Raw genomic sequence first — 18,303 nt, 5'->3', positions numbered from 1 at the left:
GCAGCACAAATGAACCAGCTGCTAGTTGACGAGAGACACCCGGAATGGCTAGCCGAAGGCCGGACAGTCCTGATCCTCAAGGACCCCCAGAACGGGCCGGTCCCCTCCAACTACCGACCAATAACCTCAGCACCACGTGGAAGCTCCTGTCAGGCATCATAGCAGCTAAGATGAACAGGCACATGGGTCAATACATGAGCCTGGCACAGAAAGGGATGGGCAAGAATACCAGAGGCACAAAACACCAGCTACTGGCAGACTGGCAGGAGATGCTCTGTCCCCACTGCTGTTCTGCATAGGCCTTAACCCCCTCAGTGAGATAATTGCCAAGACTGGCTACGGATACCGACTACGGAATGGAGCAGTTGTCAGCCACCTCCTGTACATGGATGACATCAAGCTGTATGCCAAGAGTGAACGAGACATCGATTCACTGATCCACACCACCAGGATATACAGCAATGACATCGGAATGTCGTTCGGGCTGGAGAAGTGTAGTCGGATGGTAACAAAGAGAGGGAAGGTAGTCAGAACGGAGGGGATCGAACTACCAGAAGGCAACATTGCAGACATAGAGGACAGTTACAAGTACCTGGGGATCCCACAGGTGAATGGGAACCATGAAGAGGCTGCTAGGAAAGCTGCAACCACCAAGTACCTGCAGAGGGTCAGGCAAGTCCTAAGGAGTCAGCTGAACGGTAAGAACAAGATCCAGGCTATCAACACCTATGCCCTGCCAGTGATCAGATACCCCGCTGGGGTAATAGGCTGGCCAAAGGAGGAGATAGAAGCCACTGACATCACGACAAGAAAGCTTCTTACCATGCATGGAGGGTTTCACCCCAAGTCCAGCACCCGGAGGCTGTACGCTAAGCGGAAAGGAGGGGGCTGGAGACTGGTGAGTGTCAGCACTACAGTCCAGGATGAGACAAGGAACATCCACGAATACATCACGAAGATGGCCCCAACTGACAGTGAATACCTCAGGCAGCAGAAACCCAAGAAAGTGGAGGAAGGTGAGGAACCATCATGGAAGGACAGGCCCCTGCACGGTATGTACCACCGGCAGATAGAGGAGGTGGCTGATATCCAGAAATCCTACCAGTGGCTGGACAAAGCTGGACTGAAAGACAGCACGGAAGCACTAATCATGCCAGCACAGGAACAAGCACTGAGCACAAGATCCATTGAGGCTGGGGTCTATCACACCAGGCAAGACCCCAGGTGCAGGCTGTGTAAAGATGCTCCAGAGACAATCCAGCACATAACAGCAGGGTGTAAGATGCTAGCAGGTTTTCTTTCTCTCCCTCTCTTTCTTTCATTCTTTCTCCCTGTCCTATCCCCCAGTCATGTCTGTCCCGTTTGTAGCAACTGAAAATAAAATAAATTCGTAATTACAATAAAGGTCAATCAAATGGACCAATATGGCAAGGCCATGATGATCCACTTGGTAAAATAAATCCGCTTTGCATCTTTTTTGGCCTTAAGACAACAATTCTGATGGCTAAAGATCCAAACGGGATGCACACACACAAAAAAAGATGCTAGCAGGCAGGGCATACATGGAACGCCATAACCAAGTGGCCGGCAAAGTGTACAGGAACATCTGTGCCGAGTATAACCTGGAAGTCCCGGGGTCAAAATGGGAGATGCCCCCAAGGGTGATGGAGAATGACCGAGCTAAGATCCTGTGGGACTTCCAGATACAGACGGACTTCCAGATACCGACGGCTAAACACCGGACATAGTGGTGGTAGACAAACATGAGAAGACGGCCGTAGTGATCGATGTAGCGGTTCCGAATGACAGCAACATCAGGAAGAAGGAACACGAGAAGCTCGAGAAATACCAAGGGCTCAGAGAAGAGCTTGAGAAGATGTGGAGGGTGAAGGTGACGGTGGTCCCAGTGTGTGGCGGAGGTGTGGTCCGGGGCGCGGCTGCAGGGGAGGAGTGATGCAGTGAGCTCAACGGGGCGGTGCTGGTGAGAACAGCTGATGGCGATTTTGGACTGATGGTGGTTTTCCTTCCCTTTATATAGTGAGGTGGAGAGGAGCGGAGGAGGAAGACTCTGCGGGAACCGACCGCTGTCAGACGGTGTTCTGTTATAATTCCGTGGACACTCGCAATAAATGTGGAATCTGATGATAACAACCTGTGTGTGGGTGTATCTGTGCATAGCGTACGTCACACAGTGGTGCCGAAACCCAGGAGCCTGCCGGTGTGGGGATGTCCGACCCGCAGGCTGCGCCGCCCGCCCAGCCTTTGCAGTTTCTGGCGCAGATGCTGGCGGAGATGGCGAAGATGAGCCATGGCCATGCAGCGGCCCAGCGAGCTCACCTGGCTGCGCTGCAGGAGCAGACGGACTGGCAGACTCTGGTTCTGGAGCGGCTGGTTGGCGCCGCTGCCCCGCCGAAGCCCCCGCCGCTGTCGGTGGCGGTGCCCCGGATGGGGGACGGGGACGACCCCCAGGTTTTTCTGGAGACTTTTCGTACCACGGCGGAGGCCTGCCAGTGGCCGCAGGTGGAGTGGGCTCCGCGTTTGCTTCCTCTGCTGTCGGGGGAGGCTCGGACGGCGGCCCTGAGTCTGCCGCCAGCCTCGAGGGGCAGCTCCCAGGACGTGAGGCGGGCGGTGGTGGACAGGTTGGGGCTCCGCCGGCGGTTCCGGGCCTGTCGGCTGGCCGCGGCGGATCGGCCGTTTGCTTGGGCCCGGAAGCTGCATGACGCGGCCGTACGCTGGCTGCAGCCGGGATCGTCAGAGGGCGAGACGCTGCTGGTGGACACGGTGGTGCTGGAGCAGTTCGTGGAGGGGCTGCCTGCGGAGACGGCGAGATGGGTCAGGTGCCACCGTCCCGCGAGTCTGGAGGTGGCGGTTACGTTGGCGGAGGACCACCTTGCCGCTAGAGCGGGGGAGCCCGGGGACAGCGGCCGGAGGCCGAACAGACAAGCCTCGGTGCCGCCGGGTGCCTGCGCCAGGGCAGGCAGAGCGGGCGCCGGCGCTGAGCCCCACTAATCCTTTTGCTGCGTTTGTGCCTTCCCAGGGATCGGACATGAGCAGTGCCGCCCCTGAGCCATGGAGAACAGCACAGACGCCGGGGCAGGAGTGCTGGAAGTGCGGGCAACCGGGACACCTGAGGAGGGACTGTCCTCTGATGGAGGTGGGGCAGGTGTTCCGCGTTGCCGGTGCTCCAGCACCCTCTCCCAGTCCGGGAGGGACATAAAGCATTCCAGTAAGGACTCGAGGGGGTATACGCCATGCTTTGGTGGACACGGGCTGCACGCAGACCCTCGTGCACCAAGGTTTGGTTTGCCCCGGGGCATTGCTGGAGGCAGAATGGGTGGAGGTGAGGTGTGTTCATGGTGATGTTCACAGGTATCCCATAGTGCCGCTGTTATTAAAGTATAAGGGCAAAACGCATAGAGTAACGGCTGCGGTTAGCCCGCGCCTGTCGCATCCCCTAATTCTGGGCACGAATTGGCCGGGGTTTCATCATCTGTTGGGACAGTACGCGGGGGTGCGGTCACGACCGTTAGTAGCATGTAGCGTCTGCGCGGCGCTCAGCAGTGACGCGGGGCCGTCCGACACTGACTCTGGGGAGGGGGAGACGGCGGGTCCTTCACGGGAAGCCCCGCCGGCTCCGGAAGTTCCCCCCACGGGTGATTTCCCACTGGAGCAGTCTCGTGATGACACCCTGCGCTCAGCCTTTGACCAGGTGATTGAGATTGATGGTCACGTGGTGCGCCCTGAAGCCGTGCGGACCTACCCACGCTTCATTTTATCGAAAGATAGGTTATATCGAGTGAGTCGTGACACTCGCACGGAGGTGACACACACCCAGCTGTTGGTGCCGCAGGGCCGCCGGGAAACGATTTTCCAGGCGGCTCATTATAACCCCATGGCAGGGCATATGGGTTACGGAAAAACTCTGGAGCGAATAACGGCCCGATTTTATTGGCCGGGCATCCGAGCGGATGTGCGCCGCTGGTGCACGGCCATCCCGGACTGCCAACTTGTTAATCAGCCGGCCATACCAAAAGCGCCTTTGTGCCCGCTTCCACTCATAGAGGTCCTGTTTGAGCGCATTGGCATGGACCTCATCGGGCTGTTTCACCGGAGTGCACGCGGCTACCGCTTTGTGTTAGTCCTGGTGGATTATGCAACGCGGTACCCGGAAGCAGTCCCACTGCGCACCATCTCTGCAAAGAGTGTGGCGCAGGCACTGTTTCAGGTCATCTCCCGAGTCGGAATCCCGAAAGAGATACTGACTGACCAGGGCACGTCGTTTATGTCTTGTACACTGCGGGAACTGTACGAATTACTGGGCATTAAATCTATTCGGACCAGCGTCTACCACCCTCAGACGGACGGGCTGGTGGAGCGGCTGAATAAGACTTTGAAGTCCATGATTCGTAAGTTCATTAACGAGGATGAGCGCAATTGGGATCGCTGGCTAGACCCTCTGTTATTCGCAGTGCGGGAGGTGCCCCAGGCCTCCACGGGATTTTCTCCCTTTGAATTGCTGTTCGGCAGGAGGCCACGTGGGGTGCTCGACCTGATTAAAGAAAGCTGGGAGGACGGTCCGAGCCCCGCCAAGAATGAGATCCAGTACGTGCTGGACCTGAGAGCGAAACTCCACACTTTGGGGAGGTTGTCACGGGAGAATTTGCTCCAGGCTCAGCAGCGTCAGCAGCGCCTGTATGACAGAGGGGCTAGACTCAGGCAATTTTCACCAGGAGACAAAGTGCTTGTGTTACTCCCTTCCTCCAGTTCAAAGTTGCTCGCCAAGTGGCAAGGGCCCTTTGTGGTCACCCGGCGAGTCGGGGACGTTGACTATGAGGTCGCTCGGTCGGACAGGGGTGGGGCCTTGCAGATTTATCACCTCAATCTCCTTAAAAAGTGGAGAGAGGTTGAATCCGCGTCGCTGGTGAGCCTGGTTAAGGAGAGAGATGAGTTGGGGCCGGAGGTGGCAAATTCCGTCATCCCCGCCTCCCTCCCTTGTGATGAACATCTCACACAGGCCCAGAGAGCGGACGTTGTCGCGTTACAACAGTGTTTTGCTGATGTGTTCTCCCCCCTGCCCGGCCGAACGTCTCTCATTGAGCATCATTTTGTAACGCAGCCTGGCGTGACGGTGCGTTCACGGCCCTACAGGCTTCCTGAGCATAAACGGCAAATTGTGCAGAGGGAATTGGCTGAAATGCTGAGAATGGGAGTGATAGAAGAGACGCACAGCGCCTGGTGTAGCCCCATCGTTCTGGTGGTGAAGAAGGATGGGTCTATACGGTTCTGTGTCGACTATCGCAAGGTGAATGAAGTGTCACGTTTTGATGCTTATCCCATGCCCCGGGTCGACGAGCTCCTGGATCGGCTGGGCACGGCCCATTTTTTCAAGACACTGGATTTAACCAAGGGCTACTGGCAGATTCCTTTGTCTGCCGAGTCCAAGGAGAAAACGGCCTTCTCCACTCCGTACGGGTTGTACCAGTTCGTTACGCTTCCGTTCGGCTTGTTCGGGGCCCCTGCCACTTTCCAGCGCCTCATGGACCGGGTGCTGCGCCCGCACGCTGCGTATGCTGCTGCTTACTTGGATGACGTGATCATCCATAGCGACACCTGGGCGGAGCATGTGCAGCGGGTGGCCGCGGTCCTGGAGTCCCTGAGGAGGGCGGGGCTCACGGCCAACCCGAAGAAGTGTGCGGTTGGAGGGAGGGAGGTACAGTATCTGGGGTACCACTTGGGGGGCGGGCAGGTGCGTCCACAGGTGGAAAAGATGGCGGCTATCGCAACCTGCCCGTGCCCCAAGACTAAAAAGGAGGTGAGACAGTTTCTGGGGCTGGCAGGTTACTATCGCCGGTTCGTGCCAGGGTTTGCGCAGCTGACCAGCCCCTTAGCCGACCTTACCCGGAAGGGTGCTCCAGATCTGGTTCAGTGGACGGGGCCGTGCCAGGCGGCGTTTGTGCAGGTGAAAAAGTCTCTCTGTGGGGAGCCGCTGCTTCACACTCCTAACTTTTCCCTCCCTTTTGTTCTGCAGACTGACGCCTCGAACAGGGGGCTGGGGGCCGTTTTGTCCCAGCAGGTGCGGGGGGCTGACCGTCCCGTTCTTTACATCAGCCGGAAGCTGGCAGAGCGTGAAAGACGGTACAGCACCGTGGAGAAGGAGTGCTTGGCTATCCGGTGGGCGGTCGACTCCTTTCGCTATTACCTCCTGGGGCGCTCATTCACCCTCTGCTCGGACCACGCCCCGCTGCAGTGGCTCCACCGCATGAAAGATGCCAACGCCCGGATCGCCCGGTGGTATCTGGCTTTACAGCCCTTTAAGTTCTAGGCCGGGGGCGCAGATGCAGGTGGCCAATTTCCTCTCTCGCTCGCGGGGGGGGGGGGGGGGGGGGGGAGTAGGTTCGGCCGGAAGGCTCCCCGGCCTCAGTCGGGCGGTGGGGGTATGTGGCGGAGGTGTGGTCCGGGGCGCGGCTGCAGGGGAGGAGTGATGCAGTGAGCTCAACGGGGCGGTGCTGGTGAGAACAGCTGATGGCGATTTTGGACTGATGGTGGTTTTCCTTCCCTTTATATAGTGAGGTGGAGAGGAAGACTCTGCGGGAACCGACCGCTGTCAGACGGTGTTCTGTTATAATTCCGTGGACACTCGCAATAAATGTGGAATCTGATGATAACAACCTGTGTGTGGGTGTATCTGTGCATAGCGTACGTCACACAGTGGTAATCGGTGCACTAGGTGCAGTGACTCCCAAGCTAGGCGAGTGGCTCCAGCAGATCCCGGGAGCAACAGCGGAGATCTCTGTCCAGAAGAGTGCAGTCCTAGGAACAGCTAAGATACTGCACAGGACCCTCAAGCTCCCAGGCCTCTTGTAGAGGACCCGAGCTTGAAGGATTGACCGCCCACAGGGGCGAGTGGGGAATTTTATATATATATATATATAGTTAAAGGGAAATTTTGTTATCAGATATTAATTGAAAGGTTGATAACTAATAATGAATGACAGTTGATCCATTCTGTATTTTCCATATAATGCAACATTTAGCCAGTGCTTTACAAAGAACATTGGTGACAGGAGAGTAAAGCCACACATTCTCTCTCTACTGTAAGAGGAATGAGGCTTCCATGTGTTTGATCAAACAGGAACAAGCAGCTACATCTGCATGTTGGCGTAAAAAGAGGAAGAGGCAGTGGCAAAATATTTCAGAAGCACAAATTCTAACACGTACACACCAGGGGATGAGAAGCAGACAGCTAATAACCCATCAAAAGAATTACAGTCACTGCCAAAGCCTATGAGTTCAAGCAGAGACAGCAAACACAAGAAGGCCACTGTATGTGATCCAGGCTGTATGCTCTGGGCCGAGTCTCACTGACACCTCACAACATGACCTCCATTTTACAGACAAATCAATCTATGAGCAATGGGCTAATTGCTAGGAAACTCACAGCATGACCTATTAGGTTCTCGATTCCACCCGCACACACCCACAGTGACATGACAAACTAGGGAATAAAGTGCAAGAGCCTGTATTTTGCAAGATAATAAAATACAGAGTTAGAGAATAGAATTTACTCTCAGTATCTTTAATTGGGGGGTGTAACTGTATCGTGCACACATTCAGAATTTCAGTCTTTGCCAGTTTAACATCAAACCCTAATTGAAGACTTCAGACAGGGCAGTTTTAAGTTTTCAGATCAGGGATCCAAGTCTCATTATCTGAAACTGCACCAAGTTTTTTATGTGCAGTCTTAGTTAAAGACAGAGTCTGTGTCCAAATGACCTTGTTTGAACCAACTCCAACTGACATTTGTTTTTCAAAAGCATGTCAAAACTTTAATGGTCTGGTGAGCCAGGGACTTTTCCTCCACTGACATTTGATGAATTGTATCATCTAATTTCAGATATTCCAATTTAGATTATCACCGTTAACAGGAAAACCAATTCACTACATTTAGACCTATTCAAAGCATTTGCAGTAAACAAACTATTAATGAGTTTTAATGCATTACAAACAGGACATATGCTTACTGTAGACTCATATCAGCTAAAAGTACATCTGAAACTTTAACAGTTAACCTCATATTCCATTCTGTTTCAAATTGTCTTCAGGCACTGCACAATAAAGTCACAGATATCAGCTCATACCCAGAGTGGTTGTGTTATGTGGCGAACAGCAGTTTCTAACCCTCACCAAAAAAAATTCCAACACATTTTACAGACTAAAACAGACAGAACAGCAGCATACCCCCACACCGAGCAAGCTCACTTCTCATTTCCTCTACTGTTATCATTCTCCCTTTACACACATCCTCACTTGCACTGCATATAACAAAGAACAAGCCAACCCCTCCACACACAACGAGACAGTTTCCAAACACTTGCTGAGAAGCTATCAAACACTTGCCTGATCAAGGACAGCTCTGTGCAAAGCAGGCCTTCCAGCTGAGGTCTGACAATGAGAATCCACTTGCTGAACAAAACAAGAATATGTGGATAGGAATCAATAAAGCCTTCCCTTCTTCACTCTGACCTTCGCTGTTTGCATTTTGCTAGAGGAAATGCTACGCACTCTGTCCACACTGATACCCTAGCACCAGGGATCTATGTTTGCATTCATGTTTTTTTGAGTACTGTCTTAAAGGCATACTGCATAACACTGGTATCAGCTGCACTATTAGAGAGAATATGATTTCAAAAAATAATGCAACTACACGACTTCCAGAGATGTCCCCACTTGCTAACAAGGTGAGATTGCACTCCATGAAGCCAGAACACGATTGGAGAAGCTGTTACAAAAAGTTCTAACAGGATTAAACCTGTTTTAACACGCAAATATCTCAGTTGGAAAACAAGTCAGAAGTGTGTGAATGTGAAATATGTGTGAAATTGTATGAAAGCCAGATTTATATTACCTGCATAATGGAAATATGACTTATGTAAAATTATGTATAATTTTATCGTAAGTGTAAAATCTTAAAGTAAAAAATCCAAGGTGAATGTCTTTGCCTCAGTAGTAGCAAGCTTGTCCTCCATTAAGAAACCAGGCTTGTAGACTTTTATAATGGCAAAACAGAAAACATTTTCCCACAGTCTGCACTGCTACCAGCAACTGCAAGACAGTTAGATTTGAGGTGAATTCAAAAGCAAACTGCTGGCTCCCATTTAAGGTGGCAAAGTGCAAAATGGCAGCTTTTTAACATTGATTTTGCATTCTGGGGTAACAGAAGGAAAATGTGTACTCTGAGAAAACCCCAAAGCACTTCCCATCTGCAGGGGCAAATTACTGATGCCTGTTGATCCAGACACGTTTTGTCAGCTACACAGAGACATGGTGAAAATGTGTTCAAGGACTTGAGGATGGTTGATCACGTGACAAATTCATAACATTTTAGCAATTCACCTTTTTCGCCTTCCCTTTTGAAAAATATTTTGACCTTTGTTTTGGTTGGTGCAATGGGTCATCTACTAAACAAAAAGGTTTGTAGATCAGTCGCTGGCTGCTTCAGTCAAGGTGTTGCTGTAATTCTTAGGCAAGCTAGTGAATGCTGATTTATTTCTGATACATCCATGCAAATCAAATCAAATCAAATCAAATCACTTTTATTGTCACATCACATGTGCAGGTACATTGGTACAGTACATGTGAGTGAAATTCTTGTGTGCGAGCTTCACAAGCAACAGAGTTGTGCAAATGCAATAACGTAAACAAGAAAAATACAAGAATGAGAAAAATACAAGAATTTGTATTTTTTTATGTGATTCACAATTATTAGAAAAAGCTAGCTTTTTTTTTTTGCTTATGCACTGACAATGCTCTCTAGACAAAATTATAGTATTTTTGTTTGTTATTTTCCCCACACACATAACTTGCATGCACTCATGTTTGTGGCCAACAGACTATTTACCACTGTATTTTCAATGCATGATTTTGATGCATCTTTGTACAGAAGGCAAGAGCGCTATGCAGCTGTCACCTTCTGTCAGTGCTGTTTCTCTGGAATCAGCTCTGTGGGTTAGTGCTTAAAGGACAGCAAATGTGAGTAAACCAAATGACATTAAGGGAGGATATGAAACAGTCAGCACGCTGATGACTGAAGATTGACCTTTTAAATGTGATGCAATGCAGTGTCAGAGTCAAGCACAGCATGAATCGCCTAAATTAATATTACAGACGTTGCAGCAGCGTGATATTCCAATCAAGTATTTATGAGATTGGTTCTGACTACAGTTCTTTTGCACTCGAGATTTGCAAAAGGTCTGAGTTTCTAAAAATATTAAAAATAGTAGAAAAACAGTGATCAATAGAAGTTTAAGTTAACAGTGTAGCGAACCATATTAGGTCACAAACTATTAATTACATAGATTATTAAAAAAATGCAATTTAACTATTTTAATTACTTCAACAAAAAGATTTGAATTTAATGTTTCTATTCTTTCTATTAAAATTTTCTAACTGGGTAGTAAGTAAAAGCTAGGACCAGGTGTTTATACTGGAATATGTTGACAGTCACACTAATTTACATACTAAAGCATTAAAGTGAATATTCTCATATATTATACTATCAAATTCATATTATAGTCTCCATATTCTTTTTTTAATCAAGTGTTTATTGAAGTTATGCAAAAAATAAAATGAAATGTACAATATTTGATGGCTTCCTTTGTTCTTGGACTCATATATACAGTAGTCTGGATGACCGCCATCACATCAAGTTCTTTTTCTACACATGAGTATGAAAAAAAATAAAGAAAAAGAAGAGAAAACAACGCACACAAAACAAAGAATCATGTGTACAAACAGGTATAGTAAGTAACTATATACATCCAGAGAGGGGGCAACTGAAAAGCCAACACTTTCAGTAGCAGATGGTGACATAGCCTTAGTACATGTTATTATCAAAAACAAAATAAGCAAACAAAGATTTACCCAACCATTCCTTCAATGATGAATATCAGCGATATCTGGCCTTATAGGACTCATATAGCGGAGCCATTTTCCCCAGTGTTTTACAAATTTCTCATACTCAAAATTCACTAAAAAAGTAATCTTTTCCATCTTGTAAATTTCAAAAGTTACATCAATCCAGCTGTTTAATGTTGGTGGATCCTGTGTCAGCCATCTTTTAGTCAGTGCCTTCTTCAGCCAGCAGCACACCAAATAAGTATTTATCTATACCCTTTATGTCTGAGGGTATGTACCCCAAAAATATGGATTTAAAATCAAAGGGTAAATATGTACCAAATATGTTTTGCAGCACTTTATGGACTTCTCTCCAATAGTTCTTAATATTCTTACAATCCCAAAATATATGGTAGTGGTGTGCTGTTCCGTAGCCACAGTTCCTCCAACATTCAAAACTTCCTTCATCATAATGTGCCTTTATAGCTGGGGTAATGAAAAAACAAGCAAAACTTTTCCAGCAGAATTCCTTCCATACATGTGATTTTGTACTTTTCCAATGAAAAGAACAGATGTTCTGTCATCTGTGATTGCCTGACCTCCCTCTTTCTCCCATCTTTCTTTTATATATAGGGAGTGCAGAATTATTAGGCAAGTTGTATTTTTGAGGAATAATTTCATTATTGAACAACAACCATGTTCTCAATGAACCCAAAAAACTCATTAATATCAAAGCTGAATGTTTTTGGAAGTAGTTTTTAGTTTGTTTTTAGTTTTAGCTATTTTAGGGGGATATCTGTGTGTGCAGGTGACTATTACTGTGCATAATTATTAGGCAACTTAACAAAAAACAAATATATACCCATTTCAATTATTTATTTTTACCAGTGAAACCAATATAACATCTCCACATTCACAAATATACATTTCTGACATTCAAAAACAAAACAAAAACAAATCAGCGACCAATATAGCCACCTTTCTTTGCAAGGACACTCAAAAGCCTGCCATCCATGGATTCTGTCAGTGTTTTGATCTGTTCACCATCAACATTGCGTGCAGCAGCAACCACAGCCTCCCAGACACTGTTCAGAGAGGTGTACTGTTTTCCCTCCTTGTAAATCTCACATTTGATGATGGACCACAGGTTCTCAATGGGGTTCAGATCAGGTGAACAAGGAGGCCATGTCATTAGTTTTTCTTCTTTTATACCCTTTCTTGCTAGCCACGCTGTGGAGTACTTGGACGCGTGTGATGGAGCATTGTCCTGCATGAAAATCATGTTTTTCTTGAAGGATGCAGACTTCTTCCTGTACCACTGCTTGAAGAAGGTGTCTTCCAGAAACTGGCAGTAGGACTGGGAGTTGAGCTTGACTCCATCCTCAACCCGAAAAGGCCCCACAAGCTCATCTTTGATGATACCAGCCCAAACCAGTACTCCACCTCCACCTTGCTGGCCTCCGAGTCGGACTGGAGCTCTCTGCCCTTTACCAATCCAGCCACGGGCCCATCCATCTGGCCCATCAAGACTCACTCTCATTCCATCAGTCCATAAACCTTAGAAAAACCAGTCTTGAGATATTTCTTGGCCCAGTCTTGACGTTTCAGCTTGTGTGTCTTGTTCAGTGGTGGTCATCTTTCAGCCTTTCTTACCTTGGCCATGTCTCTGAGTATTGCACACCTTGTGCTTTTGGGCACTCCAGTGATGTTGCAGCTCTGAAATATGGCCAAACTGGTGGCAAGTGGCATCTTGGCAGCTGCACGCTTGACTTTTCTCAGTTCATGGGCAGTTATTATGCGCTTTGGTTTTTCCACACGCTTCTTGCGACCCTGTTGACTATTTTGAATGAAACGCTTGATCGTTCGATGATCTCGTTTCAGAAGCTTTGCAATTTTGAGACTGCTGCATCCCTCTGCAAGATATCTCACTATTTTTGACTTTTCTGAGTCTGTCAAGTCCTTCTTTTGACCCATTTTGCCAAAGGAAAGGACGTTGCCTAATAATTATGCACACCTGATATAGGGTGTTGATGTCATTAGACCACACCCCTTCTCATTACAGAGATGCACATCACCTAATATGCTTAATTGGTAGTAGGCTTTCGAGCCTATACAGCTTGGAGTAAGACAACATGCATGAAGAGGATGATGTGGACAAAATACTCATTTGCCTAATAATTCTGCACTCCCTGTACTTTGTTGAATAATTGCTGAGATCATGAAGACTTTTGTATATTTGTGAGATTACACCTTTCTTAGTTTCTGACTTATAAGCATTTACAAAGAGTTGGATAAGTGGCCTCGCTGTAGTGGGTGTTTGGTTTTTGATGCTTCGGGTGAAGAAGTTTCTTAACTGCAGGTGTCTGTAGTGATCTTGGTTTTCTAAATGAAACATTTGCTTTAAAGTTTGGAAACTCATGATTTCATCCTCCTTTACTATACCACATATCGATGTGATTCCTTTATCTATCCAGTTTTTAAAACTAGGGTCCATTTGATTTGGTGTAAATTCTGAATCGTATGCCTGTCAGGATCAAACACACCAAAATCGTAATCATTTTAATATTTTTATATCCTTCTCCAGCTTATTTTATTTTACCACCATTTTCCAGACCTCTAGTGCGGTCTTTACCAAGGGATTTCTTATTTCGGAAATGTAGTCCTGTAGATTTTTATCTGCTAGAACTGCCTGTATATGCATATTGGATATTGTTTTGCTTTCAATTTCCTTCCATGCTGCTATATATGAGGGATCGCACCAGTGCAACACAGCCCTAATCATTGCTGAATTATAGTATCTTTTTAAACATTGTAGGCCCAGCCGCCGTTTTCTTTAGGCAGTTGCAATGTTTTGTATCGTATTCTGGGTCGTCTCCCTTGCCATATGAATCTAGAAATCATTTTATCCCATTCAATAAAGTCTTTTTGATTAATCTGGAGTAGGAGGGTCTGAAACAGATATAGAAATCTTGGTAAAACATTAATTTTGATGGTTTCTATTCTAGAGCTTATGGTCAAACATGGGATATGATTCCATTTTGTGAGGTCCTCTTTGACCCTTTGATATAAATGGCTGTAGTTTTTTTCAAATAGTCTACTTGTATCTTTAGTAAGTGTTACCCCCAGGTAGTTAATTGAGTCTGTGTTCCATTTCAATGGATGTGTTTATTTGAGCTTTTCAGATGGACTATAATTGTAGGGAAGGGCTTCAGTTTTATTTAGATTCAGTTTGTATCCTGTCATTGGGCCAATGTTTTTAAGATAATTCATTACCTCCGGCAGAGACTCCTCAGGTGTTTTTAGGAATAAGAGTACATCATCGGCATAGCATGCTATTTTATGTTCCACATCATTTATTGCAATAACTACAATTTTTCTGCTTTACCTAATATGTTGGGCAAGTGGCTCCAGAAAAATAGCAAAGAGAAGAGGAGACCAAGCGCAGCATTGTCTCACTCCCCACTCTCCAATGTTAGAGATTGAGTTAGGTGGCCATTAATCCTAAACCTTGCAGACAGATTATCATATAATGCCCTTACGTTGTGCCTTTTCAAGTACCCAATTTCATGTTTTTCTCAATATAGGGATGAGATCCTCTTTGAATGCTTTATAAAATTCGGAGGTGAACCCATCACTTCCTGGTAATTTGTTAGCTTTCAAGTTTCTTATAGCATTTTCTAATTCCTTTTCTGTTATTTCAGAGGCTAGTTGTTTATTTTATATTGTATTGTCTGCTTGGTGTTTCTTAAGTTTCCATGCCAACAGTTTTGTGAATTTAGGGCCATTTTCATAATATCTTTCGTAATAATGTCTAGAAAATAGCACCTTCTTTTCAATTTTCCCGAGTGTACATTAAGTTAATTTCGTTTCTTAGTTTTTTTAATTCATTCTAGTGTAGCTGGATTTTGGTTTCGTGCATGGCTGCTTTCTAGCTGTTTCAGTTGTTTTTGGGAATCCTGTAGTTTTTCCTGGTAAAGTTTCTTTTTCCTTGAGGCAGCTGCAATGATTTTTCCTCTTATCACAGTCTCAATATTCTAACACAAGCAACTTGGCTCACTGATGACAAAAAGACTGAAGAAGTTATACTGATATAGAGTCTACACAAATTAGTTTGAAAAGAGACATTTTCATCAAAACTAAAGCTTACAGTGGATATTAAGATAATATAGCTTATTGGTTGGAGAACTGTGACGCAGACTGTTACAAAATTAAACAAACCAATGAAACATTTTCAAACACACAGAGCAAAGAACAGATGTAGTCACCCTGTCACTTCCCACATCTTACACTTGATTGTGCTGGACTCAGATTTGGCCCAAAGATTTTATGTTAACTGCACTGCCAGGAAATATGCATCTGCAGTGAAATGTCACAAAGTAGAACAAAAAAGTGCCATATTCTATATACAACACTTGCTAAAAAGGAACTGTGGGCTGATGTGATGCAGTACTTTTGTACAAAACTTGCAAAAGATTCAAACTACCTTTATGAATGATAATTATGTAACTCAGTAATTCCCAGAGATTAAGAGTTAATTTTGCATTTGGTCTGGAGCAAATGTTTTGATGTCAGCGGTGTTGATGTTCTGACAGCTGAAAACAATGAACTGAAAAGTCCCATCTTTCCTTTTGTTCCACTGTTCTTGTTTATATAACCAGGATGTTTGGTGTGTTTGATCCTGACAGGCTGAAGCTCCAGGGCCATCATCCAAGGCTAAAATGTTCAATGGTTCTGTCTGGGGGAAAATGTTGTGAAAAGATATGCACAATGGAGAATGTATTTCTAATGTGTTTTTGTGAGCGCCTGTCTGCATGTCATCTCTATTTGCAATGCTTCTCAACACCACAGAGAGAAAACCGTTTCTCTGTTTGCTCTCTATGAGTAACACCGGCAAAATGGTTGCAAAGTGAAAGGAACACATTGCCCTTCCAGCCGAATTTTCTCCAAAGCAGAATAACTTTGTAATTTCTAACAATATGGGCCCAAAACCATAACCTCCTTTCAATACACAATGGCAAAGGGAAGCTCTCCTGACACATGATTTCCTCCACATAGACTCAATACAAACGTGCGGTCCAGCTGACAGATAAATGCATCTGTGCTCTCTTTATCACACACACACACACACACACACACACACACACACACACACACACACACACACACACACACACACACACACACACACACACACACACACGCTGGCTCCACCTGCAAAACTGTATTTACACGAATCTCAGGCATCCTGCAGAGTCTGCAAACCAGCATTTGTTTTTGTGTTTCTTTAATTACAAGTTAGGTCATAATAGGGGATGGAGGGACTATTTCCTGTTGCCTCATGGGCAATCTTGGAGGCTCCAAATTGGAGATGATTCTTACACGTGGCCTAGATTCCGACTGCAGTCAAATTCCCCTCTGCCCTGTATAACAGCTTATCATTGTGCAATAACATTGTCGGAGAAAATGGTGCACCTGACGCTCAGCCCACCCTCCCCCTGAGATTCTTGTTATCTATCATCACACTGTCGCTTTCGAGCAAACACAAACGCCTGGATTGGTGGGTGTGATTGAAATTGCCAGCCACATATTAAAAAGAAAATGTTCAAAGATTCTGCACTGACATGTACATTGGTGGCTTGATAGAAGGATACTTAAGCCACCTTTAAATGGAATAATAAGAAATCTGAAGCAGCAATTTGCTTCTTAGCAACATCTATTTAGCTCTGCTGTGGGATTTCGGGAATAATGCCTCCTCTGGGTTCAGTTAAGGTTTGGATAACGGGTTGCTGCTGAGTTTGCCATTTGTAATACTCAGTCTGTTGAGCATCTGGCTAAAGACTTGTCAGCCACCTGATTTTTATACCCATTTTCCATTTGCTTGAGAGTAAACATTTAAAATATTAATTTCCCTTTCTGTAACATATACATATTATCATGATATGTCAGTATCCTTGGAACCCAAGTTCAGTTAAACAATCACTGCTTTTTAGTTTACTTTGGCAGATATTCATTATTATATTATTAATCAACACCTCTTCACTGTAAAAGGTTACTAACTACACTTAAAAAAAAAACATTAGCCTGTTGATGAGCTTTTGACCCCTACACTTGATCTCTGACACAGACATGAGGAAAAATGGAACAGGTCTGAACTGCAAAAGCTTGTAAGCTGTCAAAATATCCAAAGCAAAGGCACTTTAAAGGACAGATGAAGAGAGAGAAAAACTGCAGAATCTGTTGAGTCAGTGAAGGTGAAGGCAAAGAGCCATATTTCCCTCACCTGCCATTCTGCTGCTGCCACCTCCTATGATCTTACCCTCTGGTCAATCAAAGATGCATTCAACCTTGGCGTATATAAGCTAATAGTAGGCCTGGCACCTTGGTAAGACAGGTAAGACTGAAACATGTCGTCTCGGAGCTCATCGGTGGGACTGAAAATGCTGTTTATTCTGTCACTGAATGGACATCATGCCTGCTGTTCTATTTAAGCTGTCAAGCATCACGGCCTCAAAACAGGCCCAGCTGGCTCCCTGTGAGCCTTCCACAGTAAGATTGATGAGGGGAAGCCTGGCAGACGAAGGGCAATACAGGCAAGCCTTTGTGTTGTTCTGTATGTACACATCATTTTCCCTCATTCCACAGGAGAATCAGCAGCAGCAGATTAAATGACAGAACAAATTTCCATCATACCACAGACAATTGTTCAAGTGAATTTGTGTAACCATTCAGTGTAACCTAGGATTAATTATGCATGCTTGTATTTCATTGCTGTAATGCCATTATAGTATTGTAGACTAAAACAGGATTGATATCTTCATGCATTAAATCATATTTCATCACAACGACAGATAACATGCATATTGTGTTTTCAGTGGTCCCTTTGTACATATTATGAATTTGGGAGCAAAAGTGTTAAAAAAGAGATTAATTCAAGTGCACATGCAAAGTGCCATCAGTAATGTTTAGAATTATGAACTGATGGTTAGCCATTGCTTTGTTAAGTTGCTTGGCACTTTTGCACTTTTAATACTTATCCTTACATGAGGATAAGGTAACAATGCGAGACAGTACTTAAAGTGCTGTTTGAATGGTAAATGCGGCTTTTTGTGTGAAGCATTTCGTATTTTGACTGAGAGCAGAAAGTGTAATAAAATGCCAGTCCTTTTCTATTAAAAGACTTAACATAGAGTTAACACTAAAATCCAAGACATCACATATTGATGGAAATATTATTAAATTTGATGATCTAAAAATGTCACGGTTTCGGGGATGTGGGGAGGAGGATCCAAATGCAGGACTCTGCGATGCAAACAGTGCGTTTATTTACAGTGAATGGACAGGACAACAATAAATCCCCCTGCTTTCCCCTGACTCCCGTGCCTCAGCACTCCCTGTGCTGGCTGCTGTCTG

At 45.7% G+C, this 18,303-nt stretch overlaps 1 protein-coding gene across 1 annotated transcript in view; it reads right to left on the bottom strand.

Annotated features, from left to right (window-relative positions):
* opcml (opioid binding protein/cell adhesion molecule-like) overlaps nt 1-18,303 on the bottom strand; it is a 277,043-nt gene that overhangs the window by 219,810 nt on the left and 38,930 nt on the right. The gene's annotated exons all lie outside the window — the stretch shown is intronic.

This window comes from Rhamphochromis longiceps, linkage group LG10, assembly GCF_057381845.1.
Source record: "Rhamphochromis longiceps isolate RC_006_pf linkage group LG10, R_longiceps_female_GT1.1, whole genome shotgun sequence".
In the NCBI taxonomy this organism is placed as follows: domain Eukaryota; kingdom Metazoa; phylum Chordata; class Actinopteri; order Cichliformes; family Cichlidae; genus Rhamphochromis; species Rhamphochromis longiceps.
This window is presented reverse-complemented; position numbering and strand designations above follow the sequence as displayed.